Genomic DNA, 23,715 nt, shown 5'->3' with positions numbered 1-23,715 from the left:
AACATCAGTTGTTAGCAAATAATAGGGAGTTAAACATGTATTTGGCAAGTGAAGAATACCAGTTGCATGGTTAACTTTTGAAAAATACAAATTATTAATTTTTAAGCAACACACCTCAATGAGGTAAACTCTCTACAATTAGCAAACAGGTAACTCACAAATGATTTACTATTTTGGTTTTAAAATTTAAAAAGTGGATAAAACTTTGTATTATAGATTCTCTTAGACAGCCTGAAGGTAGGGAAATTTCTCTATAGATTTTCTAGTTGCTTATTATATGTTCAGACTTTCTTTCTAATTTGTCTATGAGAATCGCACCTTGCTGCATGTTGCTTTGTGCTACCTTATTCTTTTCTTGGAAAATTTCAGAAGATGTGCTCACAACAGTGAGGACTTTTTGAGATATTAGAATTTAGAAGGGGTACAGGCCCTCTCCTTCCCTGATACAGATGTCAAAATTTAATAAAAATTTAACTTAATCTCCCTGTGATTACACATAATTATAATATTTATACAAAAATGTTTTCCTACATACATACAAAGTACATCTTAAATTTAATACAAAAAAATATCTATTTTAAAAACTCAGTGCCTCTTGGGTTCTCTGTCTTATTTTCTTTGTAGCAATATTGTAGAATCACAACTCTGCCTAAATCCAAGCAATTTGTTTTTTCAAGTGAGTTAGATACTGGAGCCAATACTAGTTTGTTTTTTCAAATGAGTCAGATACTATTTAGCACAATAAATGGAGTTGGAAACTTCTACTGTGGTTTTCTAAACCAATTCTAGACCCGTGTTCTATTACAAATGCCAAAGATATCACAAAGTTACAAAGAATTGAAAGATAGCTCCATTCTCTAATTTATTGTGGAGTCACTGGGTTGGTTGTCAGTTATCCTTACTGACAGTTGGTTAAGGCAGAGCTCTGGAAGTGACTGTGAAGACAAAACACTTGGAAAGTACAGGGCTTAGTGCCAGAGGCTAAAATTAATGCTGCTTCTAAAGAATCCTTGCAAAATTTAAATGGCAATATTAATCAGGATATATGAGAAGAAGATAAAGTAATAAGGGAAGATTTTTAGTGTTTTCATAAACCTCAAGAGTTTTTTGTTGCACAGACATGGTTCAGTGTGTGTCATCATGACATTGCTCACTGGAGGAGCTGTTCTGATTTGTGAGCTTTGATTCCAAAACTTCTTTCCCTAAAGAAGACAAAGCTCAAGATCTAAGCCCTGACAACTAAATATTTCCTTCCAGAAGATTAGGCATACCATTTCCTCTTTTATTTCCTGAGTCAAAGAAAGGGTCATATGTAACTTGATGTGGGCAGCATTTTGAGATTTTTCTCACAGATCTCCAACATTAGAACACACCTGATCATTGGTGAACATAGAGAAATGCTTTTCGCATAAGGAAAAGATAACGGAGGGACTCAGATGAAGGTATTGCCTTGTAATGGAAGGGAAAGTTTTATGATTTCTTCATAAAACTGAGGGAGTTTCTTTTTCATAGTAGTTCTATGATAAAAGAATTTTTTTTTTTTTTTTTTGTGGTTTTTGGCCAGGGCTGGGTTTAGAACCCATCACCTCCGGCATATGGGACTGGTGCCCTACTCATTGAGCCACAGCACCACCCAATGATAAAAGAATTTTGTTGAAGCCTAAGAAAATGTCAGAGAACACTCTACCCAAGGGCGGTACAGTGAGACTCTGTCTCTACAAAAAAAAAAAAAGAAAAAGAAAATGTCAGAGAAGAAAGAATGGGAGGGGAGTCTGCTTAATGAACTATCTGCTGACCCATAGAAAAGGCAGATGTGTGCTTATTGTTTGTTTCTCTTAGGTCATCTCTTTATTATTTTCACTCTCTTTTTATTCTCCAATTGAACTGTATATTTAATTGCTTTAGATATTTGTATTATTTATCTCAGTTTTTCCACTCTTATTTTTTTTATTTTAAAATATTAAGGCAGTACAAAATTTTTGGTTGCATAGATCACTTTTGTCATGCTTGAGTCACTGCTGAAAGTGTGCCCATCTCCCAAATAGTATTTAGAGTACTTTTTAGCTACGTTTTTTCCCCTCCCTTCCTCCACATTCCCCTTGTTTGATTTTGGGACTGAGTTTTACTTCCCTCTGTGCACAAGTGTACTCATCAGTTAGTTCCAATTTAATAGTGAGTACATGTGGTGTTTGTTTTCCCATTCTTGAGACACTTCATTTAAGAGAATGGTATACATATGCTGCATCTTATTAATCCACTCATGAACTAATGGGCAATTGGGATGATTACACATCTTTGCCATGGTGAATTGTGTTGTAATAAATATTTAAGTGCAGGTGTCTTTTTGATAAAAAGACTTCTTTTCCTTTGGCTAGATGACCAGTTGTGGGATTGCTGGCTTGAATGGTAGGTCTACATTTAATTTCTTGAGAAATTTCCATAGGGCATATACGAATGTGCAGTCCCACCAGCAGAGCAAAAGAAATGTTCCTTTCACTCTTCAGCCACACCAGCATCTATAGTTTTTGGACTTTTAAGTAAAAAACATTCCAACTTCAGTCACATGATATCTAATTGTGGTTTTATTTGCATTTCCATGACAGTTACTGACACTGAGCAATTTTTTTGTATGTTTATTGATCATTCCTCTACTTTCTTATTTATTTATTCATTTATTTATTTATTTATTTATTATTTTTTTATTAAATCATAGCTGTGTACATTTGTATGATCATGGGGCACCATACACTTGGTTCATAGATGGTTTGACACATTTTCATCACACTAGTTAACATAGCTTTCGTGGCATTTTCTTAGTTATTTTGCTAAGACTTTTACATTCCACATTTACTAGGATTCACATATACCCTTGTAAGATGCACCGCAGGTGTAATCCCATTAATCCCCCTCCCTTTCATTCCTCTACTTTCTTTTGAAAATCTTCTGTTTATGTCTTTTGCCCACTATTTAATGTTTCGTTGTTGTTGTTGTTTGTTTGTTTGTTTGCTTGAGTTCTCTGTAGATTCTGGATATTAGCCCTTTAATGAATGTATAATTTATGGATATTTTCTCCTACTCTGTAGGTTGGCTATTTGCTGTCTTGATTATTCCTTTACCTGTACAGAAGTTTTTTAATTTAATCAAATTCCATTTATTTAATTTTAAAATATTTTCTCTTCAATAATTAGTCATTCTTTGTCAGTGGACTAGCTATGTTAATTGATAATTTTCAACTACACCCTATTACTGTCCACACACTGAATCGAAATTGTGAAGTACAAGAAGCAGATTAAGGCTCAGAATTGTCTGATAAATGGAGTTTTGATTATTATCACTTTTTAGACATACACATAGCAAAATGCCCGAAGTAGCCTTTTGAAAATTAACATTGACTTTTTCTTCATTAAAGACTCTAATGAGTAGAAAATAGCTCTGACTAGAAAATTATTTTTAAAAGGAGCCTTTCCTACCTTTAGTCAGACTGGGTATAAAGGTAGCCTGAATAAAGGTAGGAAAGCATAAAGATAGAAAGAACAAAGGCAGGCAACAAAACAAGAATAGAATATACCTTTTCTTTCAGGTACTTATAAAAAATTATTATTATAGATCATATATTGGGCAATAAAACGACAAAACTTTTACACCGAGTTTTTTGTCTGAAAATAATAGAACAAATTAAAAATCAATGACACAAAAATTAAATTTTTAAGTAAAATCTCAAATGATTTGGAAATTAATCAATGTACTTTTTAATAGTTCACAGGTCAGAGAAAGTACCTCAAACTTAAATGGCAAGTTAACAAAACTACAAATACTGATTCATAAACTCAGCTAAACTATTATTCCAAAATAAGATCAATTTTTAAAAAGGTAATTTAAAATATTTTTCTTAGACTTGAGTGTTTACCACTCACTGAAGAAATTACTATATCTAAAGCCTAGGTATTCATAGTCTAAGAGATTGAGAGTGAGGACAACAAAAATAAAGTTTCAAAAACTGGAAACAAAATGGATAAACAACTGAAAGATTTTCCTTTTAGAACTGGAACCAGACAAGGTTGTCCTCTGTCACCTTTACTATTCAACATAGTGCTGAATGTTCTAGCCAATACAATTAGGCAAGACAAAAAAATGAAGGGCATCCAAATGGGAGCAGAGGAGGTCAAACTCTCCCTCTTTGCTGACGACATGATCTTATACTTAGAGAATCCCAAAGACTCAACCACAAGACTCCTAGAAGTCATCAAAAAATACAGTAATGTTTCAGGATATAAAATCAATGTCCACAAGTCAGTAGCCTTTGTATATGCCAATAATAGTCAAGATGAGAAACTAATTAAGGACACAACTCCCTTCACCATAGTTTCAAAGAAAATGAAATAACTAGGAATATATCTAACGAAGGAGGTGAAGGACCTCTATAAAGAAAATTATGAAATTCTCAGAAAGGAAATAGCAGAGGATATTAACAAATGGAAGAAAATACCATGCTCATGGCTGGGAAAAATCAACATTGTTAAAATGTCTATACTTCCTAAAGCAATCTATCTATTCGATGCCATTCCTATTAAAATACCAACATCGTACTTTCAAGATGTGGAAAAAATGATTCTGCGTTTTGTATGGAACCAGAAAAAACCCCGTATAGCTAAGGCAGTTGTTAGTAATAAAAAAAAAGCTGGGGGCATCACCATACCAGATTTTAGGCTGTACTACAAAGCCATAGTGGTCAAGACAGCATGGTACTGGCACAAAAATAGAGACATAGACACTTGGAATGGAATAGAAAACCAGGAAATAAAACTAACATCTTACAACCCCTAATCTTTGATAAATCAAACAAGAACATACCTTGGGGGAAAGACTCCCTATTCAATAAATTGTGTTGGGAGAACTAGATATCCACATGTAAAAGACAGAAACTGGACCCACTCAAGATGGATAAAGGACTTAAATTTAAGGCATGAAACAATAAAAATCCTCAAAAAAAAAAGCATAGAAAAACACTGGACGATATTGGCCTGGGGAAAGACTTCATGAAGAAGACTGTCATGGCAATTGCAACAACAAAAAAAATAAACAAATGGGACTTCATTAAACTGAAAAGCTTCTGTATAGCTAAGGAAACAACAATCAAAGCAAATAGACACCCTACACAATGGGAAAGGATATTTGCATTTTTTGAATCAGACAAAAGCTTGAAAGTAGGATCTATAGAGAACTCAAATTATTCCACATGAAAAAAGCCAACAATCCCATGTATCAATGGGCAAGAGTCATGAATAGAACCTTCTCTAAAGAAGACAGACAAATAGTTAACAAACATATGAAAAAATGTTCATCATCCCTATCTATTAGAGAAATGCGAATCAAAACCACCCTGAGATACCATATAACCACAGTGAGAATGGCTCACATCACAAAATCCCAAAACTGCAGATGCTGGCGTGGATGTGGAGAGAAGGGAACACTTTTACACTACTGGTGGTACTGCAAACCAGTACAACCTTTCGGGAAGGAAATATGGAGAATCCTCAAAGCATTCAAGCTACACCTCCCCTTTGATCCTGTAATCCCATTACTGGGAATCTACCCAGAAGGGAAAAATTCCTTTTATCATAAGGACACTTGTACTAGACTGTTTATTGCAGCTCAATTTATAATCGCCAAAATGTGAAAACAGACTAAATGCCCACCAATCCAGGAATGGATTAACAAGCTGTGGTATATGTATATCATGGAATACTATTCAGACATTAAAAAAATGGAGTCTTTACATCCTTTGTATTAACGTGGATGGAAGTGGAAGACATTATTCTCAGTAAAGCATCACAAAAATGGAGAAGCATGAATCCTATGTACTCAATTTTGATATGAGGACAATTAATGACAATTAAGGTCACGGTAGGGGTGGAGGAAGGGGAAAGCAGAGAGAGAAAGAAGGAGGGAGGGGTGGGGAAAGGAAGAGTAGAAAGAGGGAAGGAGGCGGGGGGTGGGGCCTTGGTGTGTGTCACACTTTTAGGGGGCAAGACACAATTGCAAGAGGGACCTTACCTAACAAATGCAATCAGTGTAACCTGGCTTATTGTACACTCAATGAATCCCCAACAAAAATAATGAATAATAAATAATAATAATAAATAATATATTGATAATATATTAATATAAATATAATTTATTATGTAATATAATAATAAATAATATATTTCAAAGATATAGCATATGTCAGGTAACAAACAACTTCTCATAAATTTTAAAATATTTATAAAAAGCATCTTTTCCTATCACAATGAAATAACCAAAAAGAGAAGGTAAATTGGAACAGACAAACTATGTAAAAATAAAAAACATACACTTAAATAACGAATTGGTCAAATAACAAATAATTAAACAAAATTAGAAAATGTCTTGAGACAGCTAACAAGGAAAATACAATATATCAAAACTTTGAGATACATTAAAAACAATTGTAGGATTAAAGTTTAGTTATGTAAATGCTTATAATGATAAGACAAAGATTTCAAATCAAGCTAGGTTTACACACTCAGAAAATTAAAGATGAAAAAACTAAACAAAACTCCAGTAGAAGAAAGCATTAGAAGGTCAATAAAATAGAGTATAAAGAAACAATATAGAAAATAAAATGAACCAAGAGTTAATTTTTAAAAATATTAATAAAATTGATAAACATTTAGTGATACTATTTAGGAAAAGTAAGAAAAAGAGTGAATAAACAAAAAAATCATAAAAAACCGGATATTACAACTAATTTACATGACTATAAACCATTATAAAGAGATTGCTATGAACAATTATATGGAAAAATTGAATGAACTAGATAAAATGGACGAATTTCTAGAAACAAGCAACCTGCCAAGACTAAATCAGGACAAAATAGAAAATATGGATAGAATACAACTAGCATGGAAATTGAATCAGTAATCCAAAACCTCCCAACAGCAACCAAAAAATGTCCAGGATTAGAAGATTTATGGTGAAGCTTACAAAACATTTAAAGCATAATGAACAAATTTCTTATAAAACTTTCAAAATCAAAGAAGGAAAGACTTCCAAACCCATTTTTTGAAGCCAGAATTACAATGATACCAAAATCAGGTGAAGATGCCACAAGAAAGAAAAGTACATGCCAATATCCTACATAAATATGGAAGCAAAAATCCTCAAAAAAGATTAAACAAATCCAACAGCCCTATAAAAGGATTACACATTATAGCTAAGTGGACTTTATTGTGAGAATACAAGAATGGTTTAATGTATAAATTCAGTTAAGGTAATGCATCACAGTAGCAGAATGAAGAGAAAAAGGAAACCACATGATCATTCCCTAGTCCCAGGCAATCTGTATTTGAGGCATTGTCGTGGTTCCCCAAAAAATCATCGAATTGCCACTAGTGATGAGCTTGCTATTGTAGACAAAGAAAAAATCAGGTCAGAGAGTCATAGCACTCACTGAAATAAGTCAGTGGTGTCCAGGGACAAGGTGAATACCAAGGCGGTGGGTAGATTGTTTGCCAGCACCAGAGTATCAGCCCTACCAATATCCTTCAATTTCATTCATCCGATGTCCCTCCACTTAAACCTCCAGAATACTTAACCCCTATCTTTTTTCTGAGCTTTTGGCCTTTATTCTTATAAAGGAATAAAGGGATGAGTAAAGTTCACTAAGAAGAGAACTTCACGAAAATCTCCCATACCCGCATGTTTGCATTTGCGCCCATGTGTTTTATAGTTTATATTATTAGCATAGGGAAGCTTCCTGTGTGCCTAGGTCTTGCTTTTCTCTGATCTACCTTAAATTTTATTGTCTATTGTTACCTTTGTATGAGTGGGTGTACACAACAATATGTGGATAAATGTGTATATATTCATACATATATGAATATATTTAAAAGTACTAACTTGATTTTCTGCTGCACCTGTTTGTAAATGTAGTTTCTCGGCAGTTCGTCTTTCCCTCCTCCCATCTCGCAGGGTCCGCGGCCACCATGGCGTATTAGAGGCAGAAGTGCCCTCCACAGCTTTGGCCTTTGCAGCAGTTGCAGCAGCACCAAGCTCTGCAGCGGCAACCCCCAGCGGCTAAAGGGCTTGGTTACAGCAATGATGCTGCTGGAGGCTATGAAAAGCGCTCCTCACAGCCTCCAGCAGCAGCATTGCTGTAACCAACAAAGACACCTTGGAATTAAGCACATTCCTGGATTGCAGCAAAGCCCCACAACTTGACCAGGATGAGTTTCCTGAGCAGCGAGGTGTTGGCGGGAGACGTTTGCCCCGCTTCTACCAGTCGGGTTTGGGGACTGAAGAAAGCCTAGATCTTTTAGATGATAACCTGGAGGTGGCCCAGCACTTCAAACCTCATGGGTTCTCCAGTGACAAGGCTGAAGTAGGCTCCTCTGAATGGCTGGCTGTGGATGGGTTGGTCAGTGCCTCCAACAATGGCAAGGAGGATGTCTTCTCTGGGACAGATTGGATGTTGGAGAAAATGGGTCTGAAGGAGTTTGACTTTGATGCCCTGTTGGGTATGGATGACCTGGAAATCATGCCAGATGAGCTTTTGTTCATGTTGGATGACAAGTATGATCTCTTTGCCCCCTTAGTCCAGGAGACTAATAAGGAGCTCCCTCCCCAGACAGTGAACCCAATTGGCCATCTCCCAGAAAGTTCAACAAAAATGATCAGGTTTCCCCTTCACCCTCCTGCAACCTTTTTCCCTATCCCCAGGGTTTCTGTCCTCTACTCCAGATCATTCCTCTAGTTTAGAGCTGGGCAGTGAAGTGGATATCTCTGAAGGAGATGGAAAGCCAGACTCTACTGCTTACATTACCATGATTCCCCAGCCTTTCCTCCTCAGAAAATGACAGTGGCATCTGTATGAGCCCGGAGTCATATCTGGGCTCTCCCCAGCATAGCTCCTCCAGGGGCTCTCCAAATAGGAGCCTGCCATCTCCAGGTGTCTTCTGTGGTTCTGGTCGCCCCAAACCTTATGACCCTCCTGGAGAGAATATAATAGCAGCAAAAGTAAAGGGTGAGAAGCTGGATAAGAAGCTGAAAAGAACTAGGTACCACCAGAAGAAGAGAGCAGAGCAAGAAGCCCTTGCTGGTGAATGCAAAGAGCTGGGAAAGAAGAATGAGGCTCTGAAAGAGAAGGCAGATTCCTTGACCAAGGAGATCCAGTACCTGAAAGATTTGATTGAAGAGGTCCGCAAAGCAAGGGGGAAGAAAAGGGTCTCCTAGTTAGGGCAGTCAGGAGTGTTGTGTGCTTGTACATAGTGAGCAGTGCTGAAGCTGTGTGTTACAATAAATTATTTTGTAGTGGAAAAAATAATAAAATAAAAGTACTAACTTATTTTAGGGTATGTGTAATAGGAGACAAGAAAGTTTCTGTCTGTGAATTAAAAAAGCATACAGAAAATAATAAATATTGCTTTTCTTTAAGGTCTGTGTTGTCCTCTCGAATTATTTACTAGTACATAAAGGAAGCCTGAAAGAAGTTTGCTGTACTACTATGGTCAACAGGTTATGAGTGTGCTAAAACCGTATAATACTTGGGTTACCACCCCAAAACAACAGTATGGTCCAACAGAAAACCTTGAGCCCTGTACACTTGTTTTCAAATTCCAGTTTTTGTTGCTTACTCGCACTGTCCTTCTGGGAAATACTGAACTTTTTTGAACTTTCAAATCCCGACCTGATGAAATCAAGCAGTATTGTCCATTGTTTCTCTTTTCTTTTCTTTTTTTAATTTGTTTATTTTTATTGTTAAGTCATAGCTGTGTACATTAGTGCAATCAAGGGGTACAATGTGTGGGTTTCATATACAATCTGAAACATTCTCATCAAATTGTTCAACGTAGCCTTCATGGCATTTTCTTAGTTACTGTATGTAGGCATTTGTATTCTGCATTTAGTAAGTTTCACCTGTACCCATTCTAAGATGCACCATAAACATGGCCCCACCCATTACCCTTCCTCTCCTTCTCTTAATTAATCATATATGTTTCTTTATACTGTATAAATGTAACCGTCTTCTACTCCAGGTCAGTCAATCTAATGGGGCTGGAGAAAAATGCACAACCATGGTGACTATGTCCCTTTATACTCACGCTCACTAACCTCACTGGGCCTTCTGTGCTGCTCAGGAATCACGTCACAGTCCCCAAGACCATCTCTTGTTTACTTGCATATGTGACTTCACTCTGATATCCTCCGCTTTAACCTCCAAAACACCCAGACCCACATCTTCTTTCTGAGCTGTAGGCCTTTATTCTGATATCTCTAAGGAAAGAGCGAACTTCATGAAGAAGAGAAGTTCAGAGCAACATGTTTGCTACTGTACCCATGTGTTTTATATTTTCTTTTGTCATGGTAGAAAAGTTTCCTCAGCATTACCCCTGTGCACTGGATCCTATTCTGATCTCAGCAAGGACCTCTCCTCAACCGTCTTCCTTTCTCTTTATACCATCATGTTTTCTTCCCTTAAATAATCTATCCACATTGTTTTACCTACACTTTATAAGATAGAACTTCCCAGATGTAAATATTTCTAATCCAGACATTATCCTTAAACATGTCTTGTGCAAACAACTGCACACCTGATATCTAAATAGTTTCTAAAACTGAGCAGAGCAACAGTCCTCTACTCTCTCTGTCCTCCATTACTCTCTGCAGTATTCTTTGTTTCTCCTATACTTTTCTTATTACAGAAAATTTGAAGGCAAAGAAGTTGAAGTTATTTTTGACTTCTTATTTTTTTTCCAAGTCCACCATCAGCAAAACTTGTTGGATCAAAAAAAAGAATACCAAAACTTGATCCCTTCTTACCATTTTTGTTGTTTCCATCATTGGCCAAGAAATGACCAATTTTTATGTGGATTATTGCAGTCATTTCAGTGTATTTTTTTCCACTTTCTCTCTCAACCTTCTGTAGCATGCTTAAAACTCACTTGAAATAACAAGGCAAAAACAAGCATAAACTAATTGTGTCCCTTGTCTGTTCATTGATATACAAAGTCAACAAAAGTAAGTACCAATGTTCTGTCTCCCTCTATAAAGTGCTAGGCAATGTACTGCCTCTCTAGACTCCTGCCCTTTCCACCTCAAATGCTATTCATACTATTTCTAATGGTTTGTCCATGTCTTTTAAAAATATATGACAATAATATTTTCTTTTTTTTTTTTTTTTTTTTTATTGTTGGGGATTCATTGAGGGTACAATAAGCCAGTTACACTGATTGCAATTGTTAGGTAAAGTCCCTCTTGCAATCATGTCTTGCCCCCATAAAGTGTGACACACACTAAGGCCCCACCCCCCTCCCTCCATCCCTCTTTCTGCACCCCCCCATAACCTTAATTGTCATTAATTGTCCTCATATCAAGATTGAGTACATAGGATTCATGCTTCTCCATTCTTGTGATGCTTTACTAAGAATAATGTCTTCCACTTCCATCCAGGTTAATACGAAGGATGTAAAGTCTCCATTTTTTTTAATGGCTGAATAGTATTCCATGGTATACATATACCACAGCTTGTTAATCCATTCCTGGGTTGGTGGGCATTTAGGCTGTTTCCATATTTTGGCGATTGTAAATTGAGCTGCAATAAACAGTCTAGTACAAGTGTCCTTATGATAAAAGGATTTTTTTCCTTCTGGGTAGATGCCCAGTAATGGGATTGCAGGATCGAATGGGAGGTCTAGGTTGAGTGCTTTGAGGTTTCTCCATATTTCCTTCCAGAAAGGTTGTACTAGTTTGCAGTCCCACCAGCAGTGTAAAAGTGTTCCCTTCTCTCCACATCCACGCCAGCATCTGCAGTTTTGAGATTTTGTGATGTGGGCCATTCTCTCTGGGGTTAGATGGTATCTCAGGGATGTTTTGATTTGCATTTCTCTAATATATAGAGATGATGAACATTTTTTCATGTGTTTGTTAGCCATTCGTCTGTCGTCTTTAGAGAAAGTTCTATTCATGTCTCTTGCCCATTGATATAAGGGATTGTTGGCTTTTTTCATGTGGATTAATTTGAGTTCTCTATAGATCCTGGTTATCAAGCTTTTGTCTGATTGAAAATATGCAAATATCCTTTCCCATTGTGTGGGTTGTCTCTTTGCTTTGGTTATCGTCACCTTAGCTGTACAGAAGCTTTTCAGTTTAATGAAGTCCCATTTGTTTATTTTTGTTGTTGTTGCAATTGCCATGGCAGTCTTCTTCATGAAGTCTTCCCCCAGGCCAATATCTTCCAGTGTTTTTCCTATGCTTTCTTTGAGGATTTTTATTGTTTCGTGCCTTAAATTTAAGTCCTTTATCCATCTTGAATCAATTTTTGTGAGTGGGGAAAGGTGTGGGTCCAGTTTCAGTCTTTTACACGCAGACATCCAGTTCTCCCAACACCATTTTTTGAATAGGGAGTCTTTCCCCCAAGGTAAGTTCTTGTTTGGTTTATCGAAGATTAGGTGGTTGTAAGATGTTAGTTTCATTTCTTGGTGTTCAATTCGATTCCAAGTGTCTATGTCTCTGTTTTTGTGCCAGTACCATGCTGTCTTGAGCACTATGGCTTTGTAGTACAGACTAAAATCTGGTATGCTGATGCCCCCAGCTTTATTTTTGTTACTAAGAACTGCCTTAGCTATACGGGGTTTTTTCCGGTTCCATACAAAACGCAGAATCATTTTTTCCAAATCTTGAAAGTACGATGTAGGTACTTTGATAGGAATGGCATTGAATAGGTAGATTGCTTTGGGAAGTATAGACATTTTAACAATGTTGATTCTTCCAAGCCATGAGCATGGTATGTTCTTCCATTTGTTAATATCCTCTGCTATTTCCTTTCTGAGGAGTTCATAGTTTTCTTTATAGAGGTCCTTCACCTCCTTCGTTAGGTATATTCCTAGGTATTTCATTTTCTTTGAAACTATGGTGAAGGGAGTTGTGTCCTTAATTAGCTTCTCCTCTTGACTGTTATTGGTGTATACAAAGGCTACTGACTTGTGGACATTGATTTTATATCCTGAAACATTACTGTATTTTTTGATGACTTCTAGGAGTCTTATGGTTGAGTCTTTGGGGTTCTCTAAGTATAAGATCATGTCGTCAGCAAAGAGGGAGAGTTTGACCTCCTCTGCTCCCATTTGGATTCCCTTTATTTCCTTGTCTTGCCTAATTGTATTGGCTAGAACTTCCAGCACTATGTTGAATAGTAAAGGTGACAGAGGACAACCTTGTCTGGTTCCAGTTCTAAGAGGAAAAGCTTTCAGTTTTACTCCATTCAGTAAAATATTGGCTGTGGGTTTGTCATAGATAGCTTCAATCAGTTTTAGAAATGTGCCACCTATGCCTATACTCTTCAGTGTTCTAATTAGAAAAGGATGCTGGATTTTGTCAAATGCTTTTTCTGCATCTATTGAGAGGATCATGTGATCTTTATTTTTGCCTCTGTTAATATGGTGGATAACGTTTATGGACTTGCGTATGTTGAACCAGCCTTGCATCCCTGGGATGAAGCCTGCTTGATCATGATGAATGACTTTTTTGATGATAAGCTGTAATCTATTGGCTAGGATTTTGTTGAGAATTTTTCCATCTATATTCATGAGTGAGATTGGTCTGAAATTCTCCTTTTTGTTTGGGTCTTTTCCTGGTTTTGGTATCAGGGTGATGTTTGCTTCATAGAATGTGTTGGGGAAGATTCCTTCTTCCTCAATTTTTTGGAATAATTTCTGCAGTACAGGAATAAGCTCTTCCTTGAAGGTTTGATAGAATTCTGGAGTGAAGCCATCTGGACCAGGGCATTTTTTAGTTGGAAGCTTTTTTATTGTTTCTTTGATCTCAGTGCTTGAAATTGGTCTGTTCAGGAGGTCTATTTCTTCCTGGCCAAGTCTAGGGAGAGGGTGTGATTCCAAATATTGATCCATTTCCTTCACATTGTCAAATTTCTGGGCATAGAGTTTCTGGTAGTATTCAGAGATGATCTCTTGTATCTCTGTGGGATCAGTTGTTATTTCCCCTTTATCATTTCTGATTGAGGTTACTAGAGATTTTACTTTTCTATTTCTAGTTAGTCTGGCCAATGGTTTATCTATTTTATTTATTTTTTCAAAAAACCAACTCCTTGTTTCATTAATTTTCTGAATGATTCTTTTGTTTTCAATTTCATTGATCTCTGATTTGATTTTGGATATTTCTTTTCTTCTACTGAGTTTAGGCTTAGATTGTTCTTCTTTTTCCAATTCCATAAGGTCTCTTGTGAGATTGTTGATGTGCTCTCTGTCTGTTTTTCGAATGTAGGCATCTAAAGCGATGAATTTTCCTCTCAAAACTGCTTTTGCAGTATCCCACAGGTTTTGGTAGCTTGTGTCTTCATTGTTGTTATGCTTAAGGAAGTTAGTGATTTCCTGTTTGATTTCTTCCTGCACCCATCTGTTATTCAACAGAAGATTGTTTAATTTCCATGCCTTTGGATAGGGTCGAGCATTTTTGTTAGAGTTGAGTTCCACCTTTAGTGCCTTATGGTCTGAAAAGATACAAGGTAAAATTTCAATTCTTTTGATTCTGTTGATCTTTGTTTTGTGTCCCAGGATATGATCAATTTTGGAGAATGTTCCATGGGGTGATGAGAAGAATGTATATTCTTTATCTTTGGGGTGGAGTGTTCTATATGCGTCTATCAAGCATAATTGTTCTAGGGTCTCATTTAAATCTCTTATATCTTTGTTTAATTTCTGTTTAGAGGATCTGTCCAGCTCTGTAAGAGGTGTGTTAAAGTCCCCTGTTATGATGGTATTATCAGATATCATATTGCTCAGACTGAGTAAGGTCTGTTTCAAGAATCTGGGAGCATTTAAATTTGGTGCATAGATATTTAGAATTGAAATGTCTTCTTGTTGTAGTTTTCCCTTGACCAATATAAAGTGACCATCTTTGTCTTTTTTGACTTTAGTTGCTTTAAATCCACATGTATCTGAAAATAAGATTGCAACTCCTCTTTTCTTCTGAATTCCATTTGCCTGAAAAATTGTCTTCCAACCCTTGACTCGGAGCTTTAATTTGTCTTTTGAAGCCAGGTGTGTTTCTTGCAGACAGCAAATGGATGGCTTGTGTTTTTTAATCCAGTCAGCCAATCTATGTCTCTTCAGTGGGGAATTCAAGCCATTAACATTTATGGAGATAATTGATAAGTGTGGTAGTATTCTATTCGTCTTATTTGGTGAGAGTCCATTGCTTAGTTTTATCTTTTGCATCAGTGTGGAGGTTAGGTTCTGTCCTTTGATTTCTGAGTTCTTACTTTGCTGCTGATCCATTGTGGTGGTCAGTGTGCAGAACAGGTTGAAGTATTCCCTGTAGAGCTGGTCTTGTCATGGTGAATTTCCTCAATGTTTGTATATCCGTAAATGATTTGATTTCTCCATCTATTTTGAAGCTTAGCTTAGCAGGGTACAGAATTCTGGGCTGAAAATTGTTCTGTTTAAGTAGATTCAAGGTAGATGACCCTTGTCTTCTTGCTTGGAAAGTTTCATTAGAGAAGTCTGAGGTCACTCTGATGGATTTGCCCCTGTAGGTCAACTGGCGCTTACTCCTGGCAGCTTGCAGAATCTTTTCTTTTGTCTTGACTTTGGACAGGTTCATCACAATGTGTCTTGGAGAAGCTCGGTTAGAGTTGAGGCGACCTGGGGTCCGATATCCCTCTGAAAGCAGTGTGTCAGAATCTTTGGTGATGTTTGGGAAATTTTCTTTTATAATATTCTCTAGTATGGCTTCCATTCCTCTGGGGCATTCTTCTTCCCCTTCTGGAATTCCTATAACTCGTATGTTGGAACGTTTCATAAAGTCCCATAATTCTGACAGTGAACGTTCTGCTTTCTCTCTCTTCTTTTCTGCCTCTTTTACTATCTGAGTTATCTCAAAAACTTTGTCTTCTACCTCTGAAATTCTTTCTTCTGCATGGTCTAACCTGTTGCTGATACTTTCCATTGCATCTTTAAGTTCCCTGATTGACTGTTTCATTTCCTTCAGCTCTGCTATATCCTTTTTATATTCTTCATATCGTTCATCTCTGATTTGATTCTGTTTTTGGATTTCCTTTTGGTTATTTTCCACTTTATTAGCAGTTTCCTTCATTGTTTCCATCATTTCTTTCATTGTTTTCAACATGTGTATTCTAAATTCCCTTTCTGTCATTCCTAACATTTCTGTATAGGTGGAATCCTCTGCAGTAGCTACCTCATGGTCCCTTGGCGGGGTTGTTCTGGACTGGTTCTTCATGTTGCCTGGAGTTTTCTGCTGATTCTTCCTCATGAGTGATTTCTTTTATCTGTTTCCTTGCCCTAATTTTCCTTTCACTTCCTCTTGCTCTTTAAGTTCTCGTGCCTGTGGACTAAGTGTTACAGGACCAGAAAGGTGAGAAGGTTGAAGAGTAAAAAAGGGATGAAAGAAAGGAGGACCGAGTGATAAGAAAAAAAAGAAAGATAGAGAAAGGAGAGGGGGTAGGGATAAGGAATATTGACAAAAAGAAGAGAGGCACAGAAAGAGGGAGACAGGGCAATATAGGTGTACAGTAGGGTATTTTGACACAACCTTAAAAAACCCCACCTTCTGGGGGTTGGGTGCCCAGTTGGGTGGTTCCCTTGAGGTCAGCAGCTCTTTGCTAACCTGGTCAGACACAGTACCCCACCTCCACCAAGTAGAGAGGAAAGACAAAAATGCTATAACTCAAACCAAAACAAGCAAACAGAAAACTTTATGGCGATAAAATTGGGTGAAAAACCAAGTGATAGCGGTAGAAACACTAGCAAAAATGAAGTTGTAGTTATTAAAAAAGGCAGCAATGGGAAATTATAATTAAACTAGAAAAATTGAGAAAGGAAAAGGGATCTGTATGGAAAAGATTGAAATTAAGAAACAAAAGAACATCAACAACGTCAAAATAAACAAACAAAAAAACCCAACCAAACAAAAAAAAAAGAAAAAAAAATACACAACCAAAAACAAAGCAGTTTGTATATGTTGATGAATATTGTCTGGGCAACACGTGGTCTTTTGGGGTATGGGATGTTAGTCACAGTTCCGATACGACTGGAGGCTGCCGATTTCTCAAACCCCAGCAGGTAGACACCCTAAATCTCTCTTCAGCCCACTTAAAAGGCACTTTGAACTTGTAAACTTGCTGAGCAGAAGCTTTCCCAGCTTTCTCGCTGGAATCGCTGCTGAAGTGGCTATCCACTTACTCAGTGTGCCAAAACCAGTCTCACTCTGCCCCTGAGGGTTAGGGCTGCAAGGCGGCTCAGACCCCACCCTTAGGCTACTTGGTTGCTGGGTTACCAGCTCCCACCCGTTTCTAGCTCTGTGACCCTGAGGGCGGAGCTTGCCGGGGCAGATCACTGACAATGGATCCGTGTGACCCACCGCCAAACACTATTAGCTCCGTCTGGCTCAGCGGCTCAGACTGGGGCCCTAGACAACGGCCAAAGTTCTCCGCACTCCCACTCAGGCCTTCCCCAAGGCAGTTCAACTCAGTGCCAAGTCCAAGGACATCAAAAGAGTTCACAGGTAAGGCCTTTCTGGTTTGCAGTCTCGCTGCTACTGAACTTACAGTTGTGGGCGGGTTTAGACGGGTTGAACACACGCGACCACTTGCCGGTTTTCCACTGTTTTAGTCCTCCTCTTGGGGTCCAGAAGTCTCTCGCTGACTCCCTGTATCCTCATAGGAGTGATGATAGGCAGTTCCCACCAGCCAGAGATGCCTGGAGTCCTATCTCCCCAGACTCACGGTGCCCAGATGCAAGGAAGCTGTTACTCGGCTGCCATCTTGCTCCGCCCCTGACAATAATATTTTCAACACTCCTATGGAAATTTTTACTTCAAGAAAATGTACCCACATATATTTACGGTTTTCTTTTAGTCCTTACCTTTACTCTTACTTCTAGAATCCCTAATTATTGAAGGGCTTCCTTTCCAAATTTTAAATATCTTCTAGACATTTGGATCAGATAAGCCTAATACAAATTAGTTGCATTGTGATGGGTTCGTCTTTCAAGGTAGTATGTATGAACAATTACCTATATCTTTTGGATACATTATTCCCTAACAAGGAATCTCCCATACAATCAATTGCTTATTTTTCTGTATTTCAAAAGCATTTGGTTACAGCTCTTTTGTATACCATAGCATTTTTAGACTTCATATTTTATTTACAATGTTGCATATTTTCTTCCACAAATATAACTGTGAGTAACTATGTAAGATTACTCTCCAGGGTGGCTTAATAGATTGAAAAAGAATAGCTTAAATTGAGTTATACTAGAATGGAGTCTGGGTGGGGGGATAGAATGCTATCTAATGAAATTGAAGTTAAAGACATTTAGAAGAGGAACACTAATGACTGAAACTGTAGTTGCATTGCATATACAGTCATCTCACGATATCCCTGAGGGATTGACTCCAGTACCTTCCACAAGTTCCAAAATCTATCAGTTCCCATATCCCTCATACAAAATGGTATAGAACTTGAAGATAATCTACACATCTTTCTGTAGATTAATTATCTACAGAATAATCATCTTCTAATCATCTCTAGATTACTTATATCTCATTATGTAAATAGTTTTTATAACATACTCTCTAAAGAATAACTACAAGAAAAAAGTCTGTACATGTTCACTACAGATACAAATATCCATTTTCCCCAAATATTTGTAATCCCCTCTTTGTTGAGTTCACCAATGCAGAACCTACAGACACAGAGGACAGACTGTATGATCAATAAGAAAGTTGTACTTGTTTTCACTGGCTCTTTTGTTTTTCTGAAATGACAAATCAGGGAGTCATCTATGACTTGGAAACACAACTCACTTTGAGGGTAGAATCTTATCAGGGAAATGATCAAATGCCTATCAGTCACTATAGTTTTGTCTATGAGTTGTGAAAAGAATGTGGTGTTAAAATCTTTGTCCTTTATAAAAGTAAAAGTTTACTTTTTACTCATACTACATAGCCACTGAAAATTGTCTATCATTCTTCATTTTAGAACCCGTTTCTCTTTAGAATATTGATGATTGTAGGCAGAAAGATGAAAAGAACCCAGTGAACAAAATCATTTCTTACTGGAGAGTCTACGTGTGAGCCTGGGTCATGTTTCATGAAACTGGGTCATGTTCCATATAGTTCACATGACTAGAACTATATCCAACAGAGTGAAAAGTTACAATGCTATATTATTATATTAATACAATAATCCTTTAACTGCTTTAGATAAAAAAGGCAAGTTAATTTTGAACTTGTCTTTTGTTCTAAATCTTATTTTCTGATTTTCTAAAAAACATCTGCCATAAGGAAGAAACTTTTGAAATGGCTTATTCCTTGCTTGTATGTTTCCTTGTGGAATTTCCCTTGCCTTGATAGTTCTTTAACACTCCAGTACCCACATTTCTTCAGCATTTGTGCACTCATGATCAATATGATCTCTTCCTTTACTTTCAGCCCTGGATAATCCTATTTAATCCTATTAATCCCGATTATTCACCTTAAATATCATTTCCTAAAGTAAACATTTGCTGTTCTAAACAACGTGTCTGTTCTCATTCTTTCTATCTTTCAGTATTTGTTGCCATACCTGTACATGCCTTTTAAAACCAATAAAAATATTAACAAACTATGTGATCATCCAAGTAATATGAGGTTATTAAAAATGGTAAGTTTTATGAATGTAAGGTCAATTTGTTGACCATTCCTTCTTCACGTGGCAATAGCAGATAGTAAACAACAAAAAAAGAAAAATGTAAAGAATTACAATCCCAAAACAATCTCCACTTAATACATTGATATTTGGAAACTAACACTGGAGTAAAAAGTTATTGCTGACTAAATATTACTATTGGTAATTTATTAAAAATACAACTCAATAATTTATAATCTTGGCCAAAAATATTTATATATTATCACTGAACTCATATTACAAAATTAAGTTTGTTAAATATTTGGGGAAAATATTGAGATCTATTTTGGGAGGCACCCTATGCTCACTCCCATACTACCAACACAGAAGATCTAGTTTGGATTAAATCCAATGAATAAGATAATCATGACCTCCTTTTATGAAGGTATACTTATCTTGTCAGTTCAACACCAGTATCCTCTGTCATTTCCAACATTTTCTGTCACAGCTGTCATGCTCATTGGTGCATTATTATGTGTGTGTGATTGTTATCTGGTTTGCTGTCTCCAGGGGGCTCTATGAAACAGACAGACAAGTTTGGGTCTCTCCATCGAGGTGTTGGCTTCTAGGTTGCTCTATGTGAAGCATGGCCTTTATAACTCATGAAGTTTCTGAAGTGTAGTTTCTCAAATAGAAAACAAAATCTTAATCTAGGTGATCTGAATCTATTGTAATCCCCAGCTCAATAAACTCTATGACTGCCTACCCACCATTCAAGGGAGAGTACACATATTTGATTATTTATATTATGTATCATATTCACAGAAATAATAAGAGTGATGAAGATTTAGTAGTTCCATAAAGATACATGGGTATTTGATTTAAAAGAATTTCTAAAATCATTGCATCTACATGGATGAAATAATCAAATTTTATCATAGTGTAAAATAAAATGACTTTCATTCATAAATTGTGGGTAAGTATTCTTTATAATTTTTTTGAGTTTTTTCTTTTGAATTTTATTATTTTTCCTTCCAAGTGTCATTTTCCTTTATATTTTATTATTTAACTTTATTTAATAAATCAAAATTAATTTTTGATGTCTGATCTCAAAATTTTTAAAGTGATCAATAGATGTATTTTTAACTAAACAATAAAAAGTAAGCCCAGATTGCCCATCCATTAGATTTCTGTTGTGAGTATGTGGTCAATTGGATGGTAACTCTTTTTTCCTCCAAAAAAGAGTGATCCCAGGACCATAAATCTCCACTGAACCTCTCAAGGTTTAATTGGTGAGTTGGGATTGCAGGGCCTGTGTTATTACAATAATAAGTGAGCTATGCTTTGAATCTAGGTCTTGTATCCCTACAGGGAATTGCTACTCTCCTTAATTCACTCTCAGAACTGCTCCTTATTTTATATTCTGTCTGTGTAACTTCTGGGCATTGGTTTTCATTTCATTTTCCATAAATATGCAATAATACATAAAAAGTAGGCCATGCATCCCACCTCCTGTGTATCATTAATAGGGCATCTGCTCCCCTTTCTCCTTCAGTTATAAGTTTTATACTCTTCTCTCAGCATTTCAAATGTTTGTTATTTATAACCCCTGAGATTTATCATGGAATCACATCAGAAATAATAGACCAGAAAGGACCATCTGAGAAGACGTTGAGATCACCTACAATCTCAGGTATCCTCAAGTATTAAATGTGAATTATAATGTGTTTAAAGAATGAATCACAAATCCTGCATATAGAAATGTCCACATTTTCAAAATTTTTGTAAGGAAAAGCAATGTGGATGAACATATGGATGTAAGCTTTGTGATTGGTTGCAACTAAAAACTATAGTGTAGTTCAAACATGTCCCTAAACTTGACTCATCTCTAATTCATGTAGCTTTACAGATGATTGAAATGAAATGCCTTTTCCAAATTTTAACTAGATTTTCTGACGAGATAGGACCATTTCAAGTATGTTGGACCAAAATTATCCCTCATTTTAAAAGGTAATCTTTGGCAAACACTAATATGATTTTCTTCAGGTTGAATTTTACTGGTTAAAAATGCTCTCTAAAAGCCAGAGAAATGTAATGTTTAAAACATTCTGTCTGTGCCTATTCATATTATACTATAAAGAAGGCTTTGACTTTTATGCAAATGATTATTTACTTTAATTAACTATATTAAGCCTCCTGGAGGGGGTTGCCACATATAAACTTGCTCATCATAGCATCTCCAAGGCTAAATTCAGTGCCTGGCTCATGCTGGATTTAATTAATTAATCTAGTTATTTCTTGTGGTAAGAACACTTAACATGAGATCTACCCTCTAAACTTTTAAACACAGTTCAATGTTGTTTGCTATATAGGCTCAATGTTGTACAGCAGATCTCTAGCACTTACTTGTTTTGCATAAGAAAAATGTTGTACTTATTGAACAGTTGACCAAGTGAATAAATATTTGATATGTTGGCATCAGGAAGCCTATTCTTTTCTGAGTCCAGCCATTATGCCCTCCTTAGATCACAGAGCTAATACATGAAGCTAACTGGCTTCTGACAAAACAGAGTCTTTCATAAACCTACAGACTTTAAAGGTCATGGAGACAGAAAGTCTACGACATCCTAGAATCTTTCCATCCACTCTTGGATCATGGTTACTGCTCAGTAGAGATTTGAATTGAGCTTCAGTGAAAGATTGTCAAGTTCAAGGATGTTGCAGTTTTACGATGAGAAGGGGAAATGAAGTGTTCAGGAACACTGGGGAGGAGGAAGACTATTGTTAATTTCAGTTATTAAATTCTTGCCCTGAGCAAATGACATGCAATTGATGCCAAGCAAAACATGAATGGGTATTAATCAGAATGTGTATTTCTGAGAATTCTTTCTATTTAAATCAAAATTGAAAATAATTTAATCTGAATTACAAAACAAAATGCAGTCTTAAGGCGAAGTAACTCTATTTTATCAAAACGGGAATATACACGAAATTAAACTTGTGTGTACAGAAAGAAAGTAACACGTTGTCAAATAAGAGTATGTCTATTACAGAATGCTTTGACTCTGATATCCCGTATAGAGTCATCAGTTAACATTTTTCTTATTTTTTTAAGACTACTTTTTTTGAGATTATTGTTCAAATTTAAATGTGCTCCTAACATGATGCTCTCTTTTCATTATCATCCTAGCAGTTAACTATTGACTCAATCCTCTCTTTCCCTCAAAGTGAATAAAGATACTTAGTTAGGAAGTATTTATTTTTCAGCATCTTCTTTGGAGATGGCACTGTGTTAGATTTTCAAGAGACACAGGTGATAAAAATGATTAAAATGTATCATCCCAGGGATCTTACATGCTAGTGTGTAGATAATAAATAACTTCAAAAAATATGTTAAAGTGTATTAATTTATGGAGAAAGTAAAATAGAATGAAAACTATATCGCCATTTTATATTTGCTGGTCAGAATAGCAGAGAAGAGACCTGAGTGAATGGAAAGATGTGTCATGGAGTGTGCAAGGAATGAGTGTGTGAGAAGTGAGAGCCGCGGTCTTTCCCTTTCAATGTGTGAGGCCATAGGTGTTTTGACTGATATATGTCATGTGTCCTCTCCTACTTTATGTTTCAGTCTCTTCTCATTATTTTAAAAAGGCCCTCAGTAAGTGGTCTACTACTTAACTTTTTTCCATATAAAATGTTCTATTTATTGTATTATCTTTATGCGAATAATTTAACAAAGTATAAAAATATCTTTATCAAGGCTAAATACCCACAGTTGGCTTTCTAGTTACGCTAAATTTATTGGTCTGCTAGCAAAACTAAGTGTAAAATAGGTTTCTCTCTCTTCTCCTGCTTCTTTAATCATCCAAATTTAGTCGATATTTCTATCTTACTGCTTTTTGTTTTACTGTCTCTTTAAATATGCTTCATGCTTCACTATTTATCAACTTTGTTTTACTGATGCATAATACCATGAAGCAATTAGCATATTTTCCATCATTTTCTTTCTTTCTTTCTTTCCTTTTTTTGACAGAATCACACTCTGTCAGCCCAGG

General features: G+C 36.3%; 1 pseudogene; it reads left to right on the top strand.

Moving 5' to 3' along the window:
- The first annotated feature begins 8,243 nt into the window (after nucleotides 1–8,243).
- LOC128572741 (cyclic AMP-dependent transcription factor ATF-4-like) lies at nucleotides 8,244–9,308 on the top strand (annotated as a pseudogene).
- The last annotated feature ends 14,407 nt before the right edge of the window (nucleotides 9,309–23,715 follow it).

This window comes from Nycticebus coucang, chromosome 20, assembly GCF_027406575.1.
Source record: "Nycticebus coucang isolate mNycCou1 chromosome 20, mNycCou1.pri, whole genome shotgun sequence".
NCBI lineage: Eukaryota > Metazoa > Chordata > Mammalia > Primates > Lorisidae > Nycticebus > Nycticebus coucang.
This window is presented reverse-complemented; position numbering and strand designations above follow the sequence as displayed.